Source organism: Poecilia reticulata, chromosome 13, assembly GCF_904066995.2.
Source record: "Poecilia reticulata chromosome 13, P_reticulata-male-v2, whole genome shotgun sequence".
Taxonomy (NCBI): Eukaryota; Metazoa; Chordata; class Actinopteri; order Cyprinodontiformes; family Poeciliidae; genus Poecilia; species Poecilia reticulata.
The window spans coordinates 33,876,813-33,894,791 of record NC_088842.1 but is presented as its reverse complement, the minus strand read 5'-3'; positions in this window follow the sequence as shown (position 1 = coordinate 33,894,791).

Sequence of the window (17,979 nt, the reverse complement as noted above, 5' to 3'; positions counted from 1 at the left end):
TGGCATAGTTTATTTTAGAATAGTTTAGTTTACTTAAGATAATTTTAGCTTATTTTACCATAATTCAGATGACTTTATATTTGGTTTAATTGATCTGTTACTGTATTTTAGCTTCTTAATTAATCTTACCTACCTTAGCTTGGTTTGTTTTAGCATAGCTTAGCTTATTTTAGATTAGCTTAGCTTACTCTATTGAAGGTTAGTTTATTTTAGCATAATTTGAGTTAGCTTAGTTATTTCAGTGTATCTTAGCTTAGCTGAATTCAGTTCATCTAAGTTATGATTAGTTCATTTCTGCTCCATGTAATCAGACAGTAAATCTATAAACTCTTTTTGTGACGGATCTAATCTTTAGTTCTTTTATTTGTTTTCCCCTCTGATGAGTTGGAGGCGTTTTTGTGCTAAGCTAACGGTAGCGCTGCTGTTTCCTCTGTATGAATGAACATTGATCCGTGTGAACATTAAACTCTCCGCTGGACAAATGTTGTCGTTCCTCCTGGGAGTCTGTTCTATAAAAATCTTTGTTTTCCTTCGTCATGGAGATGAAATCATCAGATTTTCTGATTTTGGACGTGTTTTTATTTCTTAAACAGGATTTCAGGCCTGAAACTTCCTTGTTTTGCTGCTGACAGATGTTTGCTCAGCGTTGGACGTTGCCTGTCCTGTTTTTGTTTTAACTCCCACATCAGTCGGTTTCTGCATGTTGGAGCATTTTTTATTATTCTGACCAAAAGCCGTCGCCGTTCCTCTGAGGAAGACTGTGGATCTTCGTCTCATGTTGTTTTCCGTCTCAGTCCGGCTGACATTCCTGGATTCTTCGTCTGTGTGGGAACTTTTGTTTTTAAAAGAAATGTTTGGAAGATGAGCCAGAGAGGCCAAACAGGATGACGGTCAGATGAGACCCCCCCCCAACACACACACACACACACACACACACACACACACACACACACACACACACACACACACACACACACACACACACACACACCGTCCTGTAGGTAGAACTAAGAGGAAAACGTCACGGATTCACCTGAACTGAAACTCCTGAGTTCAGCTTTCAAACAGCAGAAAGCGCTCAGCGCGCCCCCTGCAGGCGCTGGAACACATTACAAGTAAAGATCTGTTGATGGTTTAACTCTGAAATTATCAAACTTTTTAATCTGCAAGACATCTTTCAGGAGGATGACCTGAGGTCTGACCGGAAGTCAGAATGCTTCATCATCATCATCATCATCATCATCATCATCCACAACAAACTTTCATTGTTTTATGTCATATTTAAATCAGGATCATATTTAATAAATAATAATCGGGACTCGGTGGGGAAAGTTCCCTCTGTGTGGGAACCAGCGCGATAAAACCAGGTTCGGATGGGACCTCACCTCGGAGCCGGACCGGACCGGACCGGAGACATGGACCGCCCTGCTGCTCGGTTCTCCCGGTATTCCAGGTCGCTCCAGGAAAAACGCGATCCCGAACCAGTCACAGCCCCAGTCCGTCCAGTAAACTGGGTCAGCTGTTACCCAGCGAAGGCAAACAAAGAATCCATCCGAAACCAGTCCGGCTCACGAAACCACAGACCGGCAGGAGTTCGGTGAACCGGCGGAGGAACGGAACCAGAACCAGCGGGCTGGAGATGAGGAGCTGCGAGCGGCGAACAGAGGGAGGGGAGGGGGGGGAGGGGGTGGACCCGCTAGGGGGGGGGAGGAGGTCCAAACTCTGGCTGGGAGAAACGAGAGACGGTTCTGACAAACTTCCAGCTAGAACTTCTCAAGAATCTGCAGATTTTACAAAAACTGGAGAAGAGAAAACTGATGAAGGAGAAAAGACTGCATGGATCCACCGGAACCACCGGAACCACCGGAACCACCGGAACCAGGCGCGCAGGGGAGCAGATCCAGTCAGGAGGTTGAAGCTGCAGACAAATGAATCCACTGGATCAGAAAGAATCAAGATCAGACAGACAGACTGATGTGTTTCCAGGTTTCATGAGTTTTTCCTCTGACTCAGCGGGGAGCATGAACAACATGGAGGTCGCCATGGCAACCAGGTGTGCAGCCGAAGAGCAGGACGCTGCCGTCCCCAAGTCTGCCTTGGAGGTCAGAGGTCAAGTGGGGTTTCTCAGGACCAGAACCGAAATACGTCTCCATGGCAACGCCTTGACAGGTCCAGATGAAGCTCCGATCCTTGGATTCCAGGAAGTTTCCAGGCGGCTCAGTGGAAGACAAACCAGTTTTATTAAAAAAAACAGACGAGGAAATATGAAAACATGAAAAATCACATGACAAAATATTTTTAAGACAAATAAAATGAAATAAAATAATAGAGAAAAAACGTTTTAATTGAAACATTTAAATTTGTATATAAAAATAAAATAAATATGGAAAATAAAAGGAAGATCAACAAGATCTATATATATATATATATATATATATATATATATATATATATATATATATATATATATATATATATATATGCTCTAGTTGCCTTTGTTTTACAGTACATTGAGAGATGATGTGCATCAAAGGTCAAAGGTCAACAGGCCAGGACTTGAACTTATGACCTCTGCATCGAGGAATTATTATGTAGTAGATAAATAAATTAAATAAACACATAAAAACGATTCAAAACCTTATGGTACTTATTTAAATTTATGTTAAAAAAACATGATAAAAAAACACAAATAAATTAAAAATGAGAAAAACTTACAGAAAATAAAAACAAAAGAAAATCCACAAATAAAGAACAAAAGTTTCAACATGTGGAAAATGTTCGAGAGAAAACATCTGCAGACCTGATCAGATTTAAAGCTGCAGATGAAATGTTTTAACACTTTTATTTATTTTAACACTTTTATTTATTTGATCGTCTGATTCATGTCTGCAGGTCGACTGGAGCTCAAATCAGAGAAAACTCCAAACATTCTGCAGTACATCTGTTCCTACCAGCTTACCCATGTGAGACACACACACACACACACGCACACACACACACACACACACACACACACACACACACACACACCCAGATGGAGAAAGTGTGAAGCAGCGCGGGTCAACAGAGCCGGCTGGCACCATCCGCTCTGTGTTTTTCCAAACTCAGACATTCCTCAGCTCACTTTCCTCCCAACAATTACCCTCCAGACTGTCGCTGTGTTTGTGTTGCCTCTTCAGCAGAGGTCAGAGGTCATCAGGAAACAAAAGGGAAACTGTGGCAGCTTTACATTCTGGACACAAAGTCTTGGAGCGTCCATAAACCTCAGTGGATCGGCTGTACGACGGTCAGAGAGGCTCGACTTTCGGGTCCCTTCAGATCCAAACCTCAGACTGAACACAGGAACCGGGTCCTTCACCGTCAGCACACAGCTTCATTCAGTCTCCCAGCAACCAGCACAGCCAAGCATAGCTGCAGTCTGGAGGTGTGTGTGAGGTGTTTGGAGGGTCCTTCACCGTCAGCACACAGCTTCATTCAGTCTCCCAGCAACCAGCACAGCCAAGCATAGGTGCAGTTTGGAGGTGTGTGTTCCCACCTGCAGTCCATTTCTGTTTCCTGAACAACGAACCATTAACACACACGGTCGGTGGAGACTGGGTCAGTCTGAGCACAGGCTGCAGTGAAGAGCGCCCCCTAGCCCTCGGACCAACACCAGCAGGCATGGCGAGTTAGTACCTTGCTCAATTACACAACTACAGAGACAGACAGGGTTTCAAACCAGAGACAATCTCCTACCTCCATCGTCACAACGTCTTGCTAATGCTAAGCGCTAAACTAGCATGGCAGTTAGTGGAAGCTAATGCTAAAGCGCTAAAGTGCTAGTTCAGTTCAAAATACGTCTGCTTGCCTTGACAGACTCCAACATGTTCTATAATGAGATGTTGTGTTCATGTTTATATCTCATCTACTGTCTGTCTTTTGGGGGAAAGAAAGAATGCAAGGACAGGAAATGGAACTGCTGCACAAACAGCCTTCAAAATAAGAGCATGAATATAAAATTCTAACTACTTCAAGAATTTGTAAAAGCCAAATAACCTGAGTTAACAGAGTTCAACCCAGATGTTGAACTTGGTTAAGTTTACCAAACAACAAAGTAAGTTAGCACTTTAGCTTTCATCCAGAACATTAACAAAGGGGAAGCTAACAGTGCTAAATGTTTTCAACATTAGCATAAGAGCTAAAGTGCTAAATAAAAAAATTAGCTCCTCTGTTAGCACATTAGCAGAAGTTTGCCCACCACAGGTGACCATGCTGAGTTACTGAATGAAATGAGGGAACATGAACGTTTTCTGATGAGTTTATTTCCTTGTTAGGATTAAATTTAGGTTCAATAAGAAAATAAATTCTGAAACATTTTCCCCTGCTGGATCTCTGCCTCGGTCCGACCATCAGCTGATAAATCCCATGAGTTTATGAGGGATGGGAGAAGACTGGTCAGGTTTGCTCTGGTCGGGTTTGCTGCTGTGAAACCTGACGTCCGTTTTCTTCTCCTTCAGCCTGGACGGGCTCTCAGCTGGATCAGAACCTCAGTCAGAACCTCAGTCTGGACCTGCAGAGCAGCAGCTTCACCAGCAGGTTTCATCTCCAGCCACATTTCCACTGCTAATGACACGGCGGCGGCCATGTTGGCTCGGCCAGCGTCTCATCACTGGGTATCTGAGAAACGGCGGCGGCCATGTTGGCTCGGCCCGCGTCTCATCACTGGGTATCTGAGAAACGGCGGCGGCCATGTTGGCTCGGCCAGCGTCTCATTACCGGGTATCTGAGAAATTGCGGCGGCCATGTTGGCTCGGCCAGCGTCTCATTACTGGGTATCTGAGAAACGGCGGCGGCCATGTTGGCTCGGCCAGCGTCTCATTACTGGGTATCTGAGAAACGGCGGCGGCCATGTTGGCTCGGCCAGCGTCTCATTACTGGGTATCTGAGAAACGGCGGCGGCCATGTTGGCTCGGCCAGCGTCTCATCACTGGGTATCTGAGAAACGGCGGCGGCCATGTTGGCTCGGCCAGCGTCTCATTACTGGGTATCTGAGAAACGGCGGCGGCCATGTTGGCTCGGCCAGCGTCTCATCACTGGGTATCTGAGAAACGGCGGCGGCCATGTTGGCTCGGCCAGCGTCTCATCACTGGGTATCTGAGAAACGGCGGCGGCCATGTTGGCTCGGCCAGCGTCTCATTACTGGGTATCTGAGAAACGGCGGCGGCCATGTTGGCTCGGCCAGCGTCTCATTACTGGGTATCTGAGAAACGGCGGCGGCCATGTTGGCTCGGCCAGCGTCTCATTACTGGGTATCTGAGAAACGGCGGCGGCCATGTTGGCTCGGCCAGCGTCTCATCACTGGGTATCTGAGAAACGGCGGCGGCCATGTTGGCTCGGCGGACCGGAGCGTCTCCGTCTCCGCTGCTGTGGGAAAACCGTCAGCTGGCGTCTTCTTTGCAGAAATCAATACTCACTGTTTAATGGAGAAGACTCTGAGAGATGCATCAAAGCTCCTCCTCACGTTTCCGATCCCAAATGGGAAAATGTCAGCTACCCAGCAGCTTCCGTTGGCCTCCTCAGCTGAAACACAGAGCAGCAGCTAAACGGCTCAGTTCAACACCAAATGCTTAATAATGAGCAGCAAAGTCAGGTTCAGCATGTTATCAGTTCGTTTATGTCACAATTTCAACCTAAACATTTTATTAACAAGCTAAAAATGTAGCTTCAAACTAACTAAATGTTTAGCTTTAGCATTAGCTTCTGCTAATTGCTGTGTTTCGGCGGTGCTTCCTCGTTAGCACCACTTGGTTCTAGTGTTTCAGGGCCTTTACTCTCAGGCTTTTATACATTTTTATTTGTGTTTTTGTAAACCATGCAGCTGTAACCGAAACGTGATTTATCTGGTGACGTCCCTTCTGTTTCCGCAGGCGACCACAGCGCCACCTTCAGCTCATCTCCATGGTTACTGCATCATTTTTCATAATAGCGGTTCAGATAGTTTCATCTACTCTCTGAAGGAGTTGCGATCAGGCCTGTGATAGAAGTGGAACCAGGCTGGGTTTCTGGTTTGGGTCGGGTCGCTTCATTCTCAGCGTTTCTGTGGTTTTAATGAGTTTAAACGTTTAGATGCTGCAAACAGCTGATTGGTCGAACATCTGCAGCTCACCTGCACACACAGCTGAGGAGCCCGTCCTCACGGAGCGCTTGGCTCGGATCGGTCGGTAAAAAGCTGCAGATTCTTTTCATTAAATCTGAATTCTGCGTGCGTCGCTTTACGGCCTTTAATTAGGCCGCCGAGCCGAGCTGCAGGCCCGGCTGCTTATTACAGACTCAGCTAAACGACTGAGATCCAGTCTGGACTAATCTCTCCCCATCGCTGCCAATAAGCACTTACAGCTGTGGTATGTGGTGTGTGTGTGTGTGTGTGTGTGTGTGTGTGTGTGTGTGTGTGTGTGTGTGTGTGTGTGACTCCATCAGGACCTCAGGGTGAGAACTCTCAGTCCGGTCCTTCCTTTGGGTTCGCAGCTCACCGGAGCTGCTTGCAGCCAGAGTTCAGGTCCGGTTCTGGTTCTGATTCCTCACAGGTCGGGCTCTGGTGTGTGTGTGTTGTGGTTTCTGGACCTGGACCAAAGCAGCGAGCCTCAGAACCACAAAGCTGGTCAGGAGGGAGAGAGAGAGACGCTGCAGGAGGAATTCAGTTTCTGAGGAATCTTGGAGGAGAAGGACGGAGCAGGAAAACCCAGAAAACTGGAAAAAAGAGAGAAAAACCAGAAAATACAAAACGAAACGACACAAATTCTGCAGCTGAAGGGAGGATCTACATGTAGGGGGCGCCGGACAGCAGGGGGCCAAAAACTCTTTCATCAAACTGATACTGATTGTTTATCTGCAGCTCTGAACATCTTCACCTCGTTTCTCAGGTCTCCCAGTCGCTCAGTCTCAGGCCTTCAACCCTGTCCTCCCACAGCATGATGCTGCCACCACTGCTGAACAGAACCAGAGGTTTCATCTTCAGACGGTCCTAATCATCGATCAATCCTTCGGAGCGACCGTCATCCTGGTTTTATCGTCTCCTCTCGCTTCCTCGTCTCTTCCTGTCGTCTCCAGGAAGTGAGCCGCTTCACTTCCTGTCGCCGCTCCGCCTGTCGTCCCAGAGGCCGTCCACCCTGCAGCTCTGGCCATCTCATGCCGACCACCAGGAAGTCAGCAGGAAGTGACCTCAGCCGACTGCAGCGGAGACGATTCCACAGGAAGAAACCGCAACAGGAACATTTACAGGAAAAGAAAAAGGCAGGAAATGGACCAGAACCAGAACCAGAACCGCTTCTGGTTCATCAGAAGCACGGTGGTGGCAGCATCATGGTTCAGACCGTGTTTCTGAACCAACATTTAACTTTTCCATATTAGTCTAAATATTTTCTTAAAGAATATTTGAGAAATTCTGACGCGGGGTTTTGTGGAGAGGCTGTAAGTGGTCAGTATCTGACCCGTTTGGACTACAGTGAAAAATCCTGAAATCTCATCATGTTGATTAATTTACTGCTGTTGCTCAGAGTTTATCCACAGGACAACAGTTCAGCAGTGCATGTTTCATCTATTTAGCTCTGCATTAGTAATCATTAGTCCTCGTATATTTAAATCCAGAGACGTCACACTTAATGCTCAAAATTTCAACTGTCCATCAAAATGGACAAATTTGTCCTTTGAATTTCCCGACCGCCTAAAACAGCAAAATAACTTAAACATGAGGTGGTTTTAATCCAACTTGTCAGTAGTAAATATAATCTGATTTATTCCAACTGAGCCAAATTAATAAAATCTGAGAGAACATGAGGTTTCATGACGCAGGTGTAGTTCACACTCTGACCACTAGAGGGTGGAGAAGGGCTTTAATGTGGGGCACATGCACTAACGGTGTACATGCGGGAGAAAGGCTGAATTCAGACTGGAACCAGTTTGATGCAAATTCACGACAATCGTCCAAAACGGGTCGAGAACCCTGGAGATCGCCAACATTTATGACTGAATGCTTTCTCATTTCTTTCAGTCTTCGTCCTCAGACTTCCAGCAGCTGAAGCCCAATCAGGTTGGATGATGATGAAGAGGACAATCATAAAAACAAATTAACCAATGAGAGCTTGGCTGCAGTGGTAATATGCTGATCCTCTGCATGAGATCATCCCGGAGGATTGATCCAGAGCTGCAGCTTGGTTTGGTATCTAAACAGTCAGGAGACGTCGGATCTGATGATGATTTTGTTGGAAATGGTTTCTGTTGAGATAAACGTTTAAAGAGAGACGTGAGAAGGTGAAACGTCCTGTGGTGAGCGATCAGCAGACGGACCAACAGCAGACGGGTAGAGTCTGAACGACGTGTTGAGTGTGAGAGTCGGCATTCCTTCCAGACATGTCAGCACAGTTTCTGCTTCCTGGCAGTGCTCTTATAACACAGGCATGCTAACTGCAGCAGGATGACTTCATGGATCCGGTTCTGCTGAGTCAGCCCCACCAGAGTAACCAGGAGGCTGCGCAGCAAAGAGAGCCTTTATGATGCAAACGGGTCGGTTTGGGATCAGAGGTACGGCCTCAGCTGCGTTTGGGTCAACAGGAAATGAAGAGGATAAATCAGAGGCTGGGCTGAAGGACGGCCTCGTGTCGCGCTGAAGGCCTCCGAGGCGTCTTCGTCAGCTCTTCACTCATGTCTGCAGCAGGTCGGCTCTCCCTGCTCACCTCCTGACACTCCAGTACAGCCAGACTTTTCCCATCGGAGCACCGGATTCAAAAAGGAAAACTTAAAAAGCAGCTTTCAAAGCTTTCAGCTGTACATGTTTATGAAAACATGAACAAAAACCCAATAAAGTCGTGACATAAAAATCTGGGACAAGAAAATGTAGATGTTGGCAACGCTAACTAGAAAGATTTCATTCTAAACATTACTTCCTCTGAAGCTAAAGCACTAAACCAACACAGTATTTAGCAGAAGCTAAAGCTAAAGTGCTAAACCAACACAGTAGTTAGCAGTAGCTAATGCTAAAGTGCTAAACCAATACAGTAGTTAGCAGTAGCTAATGCTAAAGTGCTAAACCAACACAGTAGTTAGCAAAAGCTAATGCTAAAGTGCTAAACCAACACAGTAGTTAGCAGAAGCTAATGCTAAAGTGCTAAACCAACACAGTAGTTAGCAGTAGCTAATGCTAAAGTGCTAAACCAATACAGTAGTTAGCAGTAGCTAATGCTAAAGCGCTAAACCAACACAGTAGTTAGCAGAAGCTAATGCTAAAGTGCTAAACCAACACAGTAGTTAGCAGTAGCTAATGCTAAAGTGCTAAACCAACACAGTAGTTAGCAGAAGCTAATGCTAAAGTGCTAAACCAACACAGTAGTTAGCAGAAGCTAATGCTAAAGTGCTAAACCAACACAGTAGTTAGCAGTAGCTAATGCTAAAGTGCTAAACCAATACAGTAGTTAGCAGTAGCTAATGCTAAAGCGCTAAACCAACACAGTAGTTAGCAGAAGCTAATGCTAAAGTGCTAAACCAACACAGTAGTTAGCAAAAGCTAATGCTAAAGTGCTAAACCAACACAGTAGTTAGCAAAAGCTAATGCTAAAGTGCTAAACCAACACAGTAGTTAGCAGTAGCTAATGCTAAAGTGCTAAACCAATACAGTAGTTAGCAGTAGCTAATGCTAAAGTGCTAAACCAACACAGTAGTTAGCAGAAGCTAATGCTAAAGTGCTAAACCAACACAGTAGTTAGCAAAAGCTAATGCTAAAGTGCTAAACCAACACAGTAGTTAGCAAAAGCTAATGCTAAAGTGCTAAACCAACACAGTAGTTAGCAGTAGCTAATGCTAAAGTGCTAAACCAACACAGTAGTTAGCAGTAGCTAATGCTAAAGTGCTAAACCAACACAGTAGTTAGCAGAAGCTAATGCTAAAGCGCTAAACCAACACAGTAGTTTGTAGAATCTAATGCTAAAGCGCTAAACCAACACAGAATGATTAGTGTGCTAATCATTTTCAAAGTTAGCATAAGTAATAAGATAAATATTAGCCCTATCTTTAGTAGTGGAGCTAATCTTTAGCTTGAAATCAAAAATCTGAAACTTGAACGTGAGGGAAACTGAAGGCGCTAATCATTGTTGTGTGTTTGGGATCAGCGTGTTTGGTTCAAAACACAAATCATCAGAAGCCCAGACATTTAGTTTTAACCGTAAACCATCGAGAGTCGTGTCCTTTTGTTCACAGGTTGCCATGGAAACGCCAAGCTGTTGGAGAACCAGATGCAAACCCAGAGGTTGTTGGGCCGAGTCCCAGAACCAGAACCAGAGTCTCAGTCACATTACAGAGACAATTCAGAACAAGAAGGCTGGAAGAGATGGAATCATCCGTCCGTCCATCCATCCATCCATCCATCCATCCATCCATCCATCCATCCATCCATCCATCCATCCATCCATCCATCCATCCATCCATCCATCCATCCATCCATCCATCCATCCATCCTGATCTCTTCCTCTCTTTAGTCTCTAACTCTATGAGGATCATTAGATAATCAGTTAAACTGGAAGCTGAGGTATGAAGGAGGAGGTAAAAATAACTTCATCACAAACCATCATAAATGTCTCAATATTCTAAAAACAGAAGCTCAGGAAACGAAGATGCAACCAATCAGGAAACATCTCAGACTTTGGGTTAGAGGCAATGATGAGGAGTGAGACGCTGGTGATGAGTGAGACGCTGGTGATGGAGTGAGACGCTGGTGATGAAGTGAGACGCTGGTGATGAGAGACGCTGGTGATGGAGTGAGACGCTGGTGATGAGAGACACTGGTGATGGAGTGAGACGCTGGTGATGGAGTGAGACGCTGGTGATGGAGTGAGACGCTGGTGTCGGGTGATGGAGTGAGACGCTGGTGATGGAGTGAGACGCTGGTGATGGAGTGAGACGCTGGTGATGGAGTGAGACGCTGGTGATGGAGTGAGACGCTGGTGATGAGAGACGCTGGTGATGGAGTGAGACGCTGGTGATGGAGTGAGACGCTGGTGATGGAGTGAGACGCTGGTGATGGAGTGAGACGCTGGTGATGGAGTGAGACGCTGGTGATGAGAGACGCTGGTGATGGAGTGAGACGCTGGTGATGGAGTGAGACGCTGGTGATGGAGTGAGACGCTGGTGATGGAGTGAGACGCTGGTGATGGAGTGAGACGCTGGTGATGGAGTGAGACGCTGGTGATGGAGTGAGACGCTGGTGATGGAGTGAGACGCTGGTGATGGAGTGAGACGCTGGTGATGGAGTGAGACGCTGGTGATGGAGTGAGACGCTGGTGATGGAGTGAGACGCTGGTGATGAGTGAGACGCTGGTGATGAGTGAGACGCTGGTGATGGAGTGAGACGCTGGTGATGAGTGAGACGCTGGTGATGGAGTGAGACGCTGGTGATGAGTGAGACGCTGGTGATGAGTGAGACGCTGGTGATGGAGTGAGACGCTGGTGATGAGTGAGACGCTGGTGATGGAGTGAGACGCTGGTGTCGGGTGATGGAGTGAGACGCTGGTGATGGAGTGAGACGCTGGTGATGGAGTGAGACGCTGGTGATGGAGTGAGACGCTGGTGATGAGAGACGCTGGTGATGAGAGACGCTGGTGATGGAGTGAGACGCTGGTGATGGAGTGAGACGCTGGTGATGGAGTGAGACGCTGGTGATGGAGTGAGACGCTGGTGATGGAGTGAGACGCTGGTGATGGAGTGAGACGCTGGTATGGAGTGAGACGCTGGTGATGGAGTGAGACGCTGGTGATGGAGTGAGACCTGGGTGGGTGATGGAGTGAGACGCTGGTGATGGAGTGAGACGCTGGTGATGGAGTGAGACGCTGGTGATAGAGTGAGACGCTGGTGATGGAGTGAGACGCTGGTGATGAGAGACGCTGGTGATGGAGTGAGACGCTGGTGATGGAGTGAGACGCTGGTGATGGAGTGAGACGCTGGTGTCGGGTGATGGAGTGAGACGCTGGTGATGGAGTGAGACGCTGGTGATGGAGTGAGACGCTGGTGATGAGAGACGCTGGTGATGGAGTGAGACGCTGGTGATGGAGTGAGACGCTGGTGATGGAGTGAGACGCTGGTGATGAGAGACGCTGGTGATGGAGTGAGACGCTGGTGATGGAGTGAGACGCTGGTGATGGAGTGAGACGCTGGTGATGGAGTGAGACGCTGGTGATGGAGTGAGACGCTGGTGATGGAGTGAGACGCTGGTGATGGAGTGAGACGCTGGTGATGAGAGACGCTGGTGATGAGTGAGACGCTGGTGATGGAGTGAGACGCTGGTGATGGAGTGAGACGCTGGTGTCGGGTGATGGAGTGAGACGCTGGTGATGGAGTGAGACGCTGGTGATGGAGTGAGACGCTGGTGATGAGAGACGCTGGTGATGGAGTGAGACGCTGGTGATGGAGTGAGACGCTGGTGATGGAGTGAGACGCTGGTGATGAGAGACGCTGGTGATGGAGTGAGACGCTGGTGATGGAGTGAGACGCTGGTGATGGAGTGAGACGCTGGTGATGGAGTGAGACGCTGGTGATGGAGTGAGACGCTGGTGATGGAGTGAGACGCTGGTGATGGAGTGAGACGCTGGTGATGGAGTGAGACGCTGGTGATGGAGTGAGACGCTGGTGATGGAGTGAGACGCTGGTGATGGAGTGAGACGCTGGTGATGGAGTGAGACGCTGGTGATGAGAGACGCTGGTGATGGAGTGAGACGCTGGTGATGAGTGAGACGCTGGTGATGAGTGAGACGCTGGTGATGAGTGAGACGCTGGTGATGGAGTGAGACGCTGGTGATGAGTGAGACGCTGGTGATGGAGTGAGACGCTGGTGGGGTGATGGAGTGAGACGCTGGTGATGGAGTGAGACGCTGGTGATGGAGTGAGACGCTGGTGATGGAGTGAGACGCTGGTGTCGGGTGATGGAGTGAGACGCTGGTGATGGAGTGAGACGCTGGTGATGGAGTGAGACGCTGGTGATGGAGTGAGACGCTGGTGATGGAGTGAGACGCTGGTGATGAGTGAGACGCTGGTGATGAGTGAGACGCTGGTGATGGAGTGAGACGCTGGTGATGGAGTGAGACGCTGGTGATGGAGTGAGACGCTGGTGATGGAGTGAGACGCTGGTGATGAGTGAGACGCTGGTGATGAGAGACGCTGGTGATGGAGTGAGACGCTGGTGATGAGTGAGACGCTGGTGATGGAGTGAGACGCTGGTGTCGGGTGATGGAGTAAGACGCTGGTGATGGAGTGAGACGCTGGTGATGGAGTGAGACGCTGGTGATGGAGTGAGACGCTGGTGATGGAGTGAGACGCTGGTGATGGAGTGAGACGCTGGTGATGAGAGACGCTGGTGATGAGAGACGCTGGTGATGGAGTGAGACGCTGGTGATGAGTGAGACGCTGGTGATGGAGTGAGACGCTGGTGATGGAGTGAGACGCTGGTGATGGAGTGAGACGCTGGTGATGGAGTGAGACGCTGGTGATGAGTGAGACGCTGGTGATGAGTGAGACGCTGGTGTCGGGTGATCTTGGACGGGTGCAGGAAGTGAAGCAGCTCAGCGGCTGGCTCTGAGGGCTGAGCGGTTCTGTTGCTGCGTGTTTGTGATGTGATGCAACGTCTGTTCCCACGACACCAAACGACCTGGAGCTGCGACTCTCTGCCTATAAATGGGTCGTCTGGTGGCGTTTTGGTGGCCGGTCAGGCCGTAAAAGGGCAGGCAGAGAAATGGACAGAAACATCCAGGAAGCCGGTGGAGGAAAAACTCTCAGGGTGGTTCTCTGTTGGACCTCATGGTTCTTCTGGTTCCCTCTTTGTTCCGCTGCAGCTGCAGGTCACTGAGATTTGCAAACATTTGTTTCTGCTCAGCTTTCTGAACACAGCGTTTCAACCAGGCTTGGGCCTGAGCTTTGACTAGGACGCGTGTTCTTTTTCAGCCATTCTAAACAGAAGCACTGAGGCAGGAGCAGCTTCTGCAGTGAATGATTGGAGAGCAGCAGGAAGAAGAAGCTCACCTCACAACTTTACATGGACTAGTTTAGTCAACACCGATCACTTTACTTAGCATTTCTAGGTTAACTTGACTTAAGCTAGCAAAGATTAGCAACTTTAGCTGAGTTTGACAGTTATTGGTCTTTTTTTGCTAAGCTTAGTTTACAACTTAGCTTAGCATTTCTAGGTTAACTTAAGTTGTCAAAGTTTAGCTTACTGTAGCTTAGCTTCACTGTTCTTAGCCATGTTGACGTCAGTTAGCTTAGTTTATTACAATGTAGCTTAGCATAAGTTAGCCAGCTCATCTCCATCTTCCTCCTGCTGGAGGACAAACCAGACGTCAGCCGCAGAGCAGAAATGTTCAGCAGTTTGTGTGTGTGTGTGTGTGTGTGTGTGTGTGTGTGTGTGTGTGTGTGTGTGTGTGTGTGTGTGTGTGTGTGTGTGTGTGTGTGTGTCATGGACCTGGTTTCAACATCTCTAATTTAACCCTGAACATCTTCAATCAAATGAAATGTGATCTTCATCTGGAGGTTCCATCCGGTTGCTTTAAATCGACGGATGTCAGAACCCCAGCTGGTCTGCCGTCGCTGTTTTAATGATTTATTTCATTTTAAAACATTTTACAATAACAGAATTCATCCTAACATTCAAATTTAAGATTTTTTTAATTATTCCTGCAGGTTTAAATCTCCTGAAAACACGTTAAAATCAGGCCTGTTGGTTTTATTCTGACAGGATCTACAGAGAAGCAGCAGCTGTTTAACCTTTGACCTTCAGCTCCTCATCAGTGTCAGATCCAGAGGTGATCAGAAGGAGAAAACGAGGCCTTGGTTCTGATTTCTTAATCTCAGGAACAAAACCCAGACAACCTGAGGAGCTTTACTTTGAATGTTGAGCCCAGAGCTGCTTCCCGACCCGGAGCGGCGACTCGGACGGCGCCGCCGGCTGTCAGGATATATCCGTCTGCGTCCTCACATAGCGCCGCGCCTCACACAGCTGTTACCCCGCAGAGCGTTTCGCATTCTGCAGCAGGGAGTCGGACCAAACAGGCGACAACTTCCAGGAAGAGGCAGCATCATGGCTGCAGGGGCTCACCTGCAGCTGAAGACGGCCAGCAGCCATTGGACCAAAACCCGGAGGAACAGATAGTTTTTCACTCTGATTCATCTGTTAAAGCTGAGCTTGAAATGGATCAACGGCAAAATATTATTATACACCTATGATGGATGGATGGATGGATGGATGATGGATGGATGCTGAATGGATGAATGGATGATGGATGGATGGATGGATGGGGATGGATGGATGGATGGATGGATGGATGGATGATGGATGAATGGATGGATGCTGGATGGATGCTGAATGGATGGATGGATGATGGATGCTGAATGGATGAATGGATGATGGATGGATGCTGGATGGATGCTGAATGGATGGATGGATGGATGGATGCTGGATGGATGGATGGATGGATGGACGGACGGACGGACGGACGTATTACACTGAAATGTGACTTAAAAAGTTTTAATGTGTTCGATCTTCAGGAAAGTTCATGTTGCGATCACAGCGCCATCTAGTGGCCTGGCATGGTAACTACATGGTAACTACATGGTAACTACATGGTAACTACATGGTAACTACATGGTAACTACATGGTAACTACCTTGTTGATGTGACCTAAACGTTGGTGTAGATGAGATGTTGGATGTTGATTGAACTTGTCTCCAGGTGACCTGTGGAAACACGGCCAGCGTCTCATGAAACGCAGCAGGACTGAGGAACTCTGGGAGCCTCTGAGGAATCGGGCTCTGGACCTTCAGGACGTCTCCAGATTATCTTCCAGGTTATTCTGCTGAAGCTCTTTATGCTAATCCTGTTTGGATTTTCCTGCAACCTGAATGGACCAACGTTCTTGTTGTTCTGGTTTCCATCTGAAACCAGACTGAGTTTGAATCTTCTCTAGAGCTGCAGAGATGAACGAGGTTCTCAGGATCATCTCCAGATCTTCCTCAGTGACCGTCTGAGCTGCAGCCGCCATCAGCCAGCTGATGACATTGACCTTTGCCCTGGTTGTCTCCATGGTTCTGCTGTGGCTCCTCAGAGCTTTCTGGGTTTTCCGCTGTAATCTAATTGACCGGTTTAATCAGATTATCTTGTTTGGAGTGTATTTCAGCTCAGATGAGATTCTTCTAAAAAAGTTTGGATTTCTGCAGCGTCATTTCCAGGCTGGAGAACCGATTAGGCGTAAAGATGATCTGGAATCTGGACATTTTGACATATTTCAACCACAAACTGTGATTTTATCCTGATTTTGTTTATTTTTGGTTAACGAAGGACAGAAGCTCCTGGTTATGAATATTTTTACATGAAATGTCTGAGGAATCGTCTGGGGTTCGTCTCCTGCTCTGAAACAGAACATCTGTGAACATCAGCCTTCCACAGATTCTCTGTCAGATTTAGGTCAGGACTTTGACTAGGCCATCCCATAACATTTTTAGGGTGATTGTCCTGCTGGGGTTGGTGAACCAGTCTCAGCTCCTCGATTTAACGCCATCGACCGTGACCTCTGACCTGCTTCTCTCTTGCTCTCGGTGAAGGCGGACGCTTTTTCCCTCTGCTCCCTCCGTGTCCTCGTCTGCCCTGTTTGCTCTGTTTCTGTCCTGTCTTTTTCTCTTTCTCTATATTTTTGGAGCCTTTCTTCGCACATCATCCAAATCTACAAATTATTGATCTGGACACAGAGAGCCTCTTGTCCTGCCGGGACACACCCAGTGGGATTCACCCTGGATTTATTCATGATAACAGGATTTCTGCTGTTTGGAGCTTGTGAATTCCTGGATTATTGATAAATTTGTGACGGACTTGGCCAAACTAGTGAACACTCAGACTCTAAAACTCACTAATGGGATGGAATGGATCTCGGAGAAGCTGCTGGTTTCAGTGGAACGACCAAACTAATTTGGATGATTGGGAACTGAGATGCATCGGAGAGACTTTAGGGAAGATTGAAATGTATAATCTTCCTGACCTCAGACATTCTGTTTCTGAATTGCTTCCCCCGTGTGGCCTTGGAAGGGCTGCATATCTCTAATCTCCTTGAAGATATTCAAACATAAAGCTCTTCCCACCTCATCCCCTCCTGTTTCCATGCAGCTGTGGAGCTGAGCGCTCCTAAGGACATTCCTCGATGAACAACCTGTCGGACTTCTGCCAGGAGCCTCAGCCACCTGGTTTCATGGCCGTGATGTCGCCGCCTTCACTCGTCTTTGTTTTGCCTGAATGTTGCGATTTGCCCTAATGTGTCCTTTCCTCTTTGTCCTCTTTCCTTTGGTTTGTTATTTTTGTTTGCATTTCCTTTTAATCTATTTAAGCACTTTGAATTGCCTTGTTGCTGAAAATGCGCTGTATAAATAAAATTACCTTCTCTGTCCCACAGCATGATACTTCCACCACTAAAATAATCAACTCCTATCTCGTCTGCATTAAGCTGTGATTAACAGTGGTAGAATAGAACGGATGTTAAATCTACCAATCAGGATATTCTAGTTTCACCTCAATAAAACACTAAGAGGATCAAATGGATCCATCCAGATGTCAGGAACTTTCCTCTCCTCTCATCTGATCTTTGGATCAATTTCTTTACATTAATGTGTCAAACAGAAACAATCTGAGCAACACTGCCCCCTGCTGCCCCCTGTTGCCCTCTGCTGCCCTCTGCTGCCCTCTGCTGCCCCCTGCTGCCCTCTGCTGCCCCCTGCTGCCCTCTGCTGCCCCCTGCTGCCCTCTGCTGCCCTCTGCTGCCCCCTGCTGCCCCTGCTGCCCTCTGCTGCCCTCTGCTGCCCTCTGCTGCCCTCTGCTGCCCCCTGCTGCCCCTGCTGCCCCCTGCTGCCGTCTGCTGCCCTCTGCTGCCCCTGCTGCCCTCTGCTGCCCTCTGCTGCCCCCTGCTGCCCCCTGCTGCCCTCTGCTGCCCC